Source organism: Amphimedon queenslandica, unplaced genomic scaffold (assembly GCF_000090795.2).
Source record: "Amphimedon queenslandica unplaced genomic scaffold, v1.1 AMPQUscaffold_11684, whole genome shotgun sequence".
NCBI classification, from domain to species: Eukaryota; Metazoa; Porifera; class Demospongiae; order Haplosclerida; family Niphatidae; genus Amphimedon; species Amphimedon queenslandica.
In genome coordinates, this window is record NW_003548074.1 from 1 (window position 1) to 2,156 (window position 2,156).

The following is a 2,156-nucleotide window of genomic DNA, read 5'->3' on the forward strand; positions in this document are numbered from 1 at the left end:
TTTACTCATTGTGAACAAGAAGGTATTCAACTTTAATATAAATATAATGTATAAGTACTGATTTTATAGGTATCTATTTAGCATATAATGGAAACTGTTATCCAAATGGATCATATTTTTTTGACAATAGTGTCAATGAAGTTACTGAAGCTATATCATGTGTGTTACCTGGTACTAATCTAACTACTGGTCAGTGGGTTAGAGTTGCTGATCCTGATGATCCTGTTGACTGTAACAGTAATAGTGCCAGTGATCCTTTTCGTTGTAGTTCTGTCACTTCACCTGCTACTATCAATCTTTATCTTGCTCAGGGACTATCAAATTCTGAAGAAGGCTGGTACAAGTGTTGTCTACCCACTAATTGTTCAGATCCTAACACTAACATCATCTTTGCTGATATATTCAGTAAGAGGAGACTATAATCACTTACTGATGTAATAATTTTCATTTATAGGATATGCAGAGATAGAATCATTTACTGTTGCTGATCTTCCTTCTGATATGACAGTATATCCTCAGGAATACAAACTGAATTGTACTAAAATTGGATTCGAGCGCTATGATGGTATTAGTATGAGCATTGGTAGTACTGCACTGGCTAGTTATACTAATTGTGATGATCGAACCAATACTTGTTCTGGTACTGTGTTAGTTAGTGGCAACCCCAACACATTAAGATATACTGTTGATATCACATGGGATGGAATGAATGTCAGTAGTGGATCAATCAGTCAATCAACCACTGGAGATCAAATGTATCAGTGTGTACTGGATAATTTTAGTGGTGGTATTGATAGAACACGTACTTTAACCATTAAAGGTAAAAATACAATCTGCCAATAATAATAATATCTCTCTGTTATATAGTCCCAGCAACTGCTCCCTCTTCTCTTACTGAGGTCAGCAAGACTACTACCACTATCACTGTCAGTTGGACTGCACTTAATTCATCTGATGCTGATGGATATGTAGTCAATGTCACTAGTGACACAGACACTGTGCAGACAGTACAGTTGGAGGGAATTAGTAATAATACAATCACACTGAATGGACTGAATATAGAGACAACTTATAGCATCACAGTCAGAGCCTATCAAGAATTACTGGGACCTGCTAGTACAATCAGTGTACAGACCTTACCAGGTATTGCTACTGCACCTTTTAATGTACTTGTAACATTGTTGATGTATTTCTAGTTATTAATTCAATCAATTGGACACTAGTCACATCCATTACACAACTCAATAACACTCAATATCGTATTGATTGTGTCACAACTACTGATATAAATCCTTCAACTGATGTTTACTGGTTAGTGAATGGAGTGATGAAGAGTAACTCAAACTATTCATCAATTGATGTCCTGACATACAACAGCACACTACTGGTATATCCTGATCCACTGGGAGTGTCAGTTAATGTTACCTGTATAGCAATGATTGGAGGAGTCGAGTACAGTCAATCTGTGATATTACATGGTATGATTATACTTTAATCAATAGTAGATACCTTTGTCTCTTTTCTAGCTCCTAGTGGTCCTCCAAATAATGTGAGAGGGTTTATATTAAATGCTACTAGCATCAAAGTGAACTGGACCACTTCATCAGAAATCAATGGATATGTGATTGAGTATACTACTGGAGGTGTAACCAGGAATGTAGTATCTACCAGTGAAGAGGAAATTGTACTAACAGATCTCTCACCAATGAGTACCTATACCATCAGTGTGTACTCATATATAGATCTTCCTTCAGTTAATAGTACAGTAACAGTGTTAAAATTTGATGGTGAGTTATTATGATTGAAAGAGTGTAATTGATATGTGTTGTAGTTCCTAGTCCAGTAACTAGTCTCTCAGTATTTAATGTCTCAACGACTGGTATTACAGTGAAGTGGACTATTCCCAGTAGTGACAACTATGTAACATACTACACCATCTCCTATACTCCATCTTGTCCGGAGTTGTCATCAGTGAATGAGACAGTCTCTGTTGCTCCTCATCAGTCCACTACAACATACAGTTATACATTAATAGGTCTGTACAGTGGTATGAACTATACCATCACAGTGAGAGCTGGTAATGTACTAGGAGGATCTGATCCTAGTTTTATTGATGAAGATACATTGTCAATAGGTATGATGATTGATTATTGTAT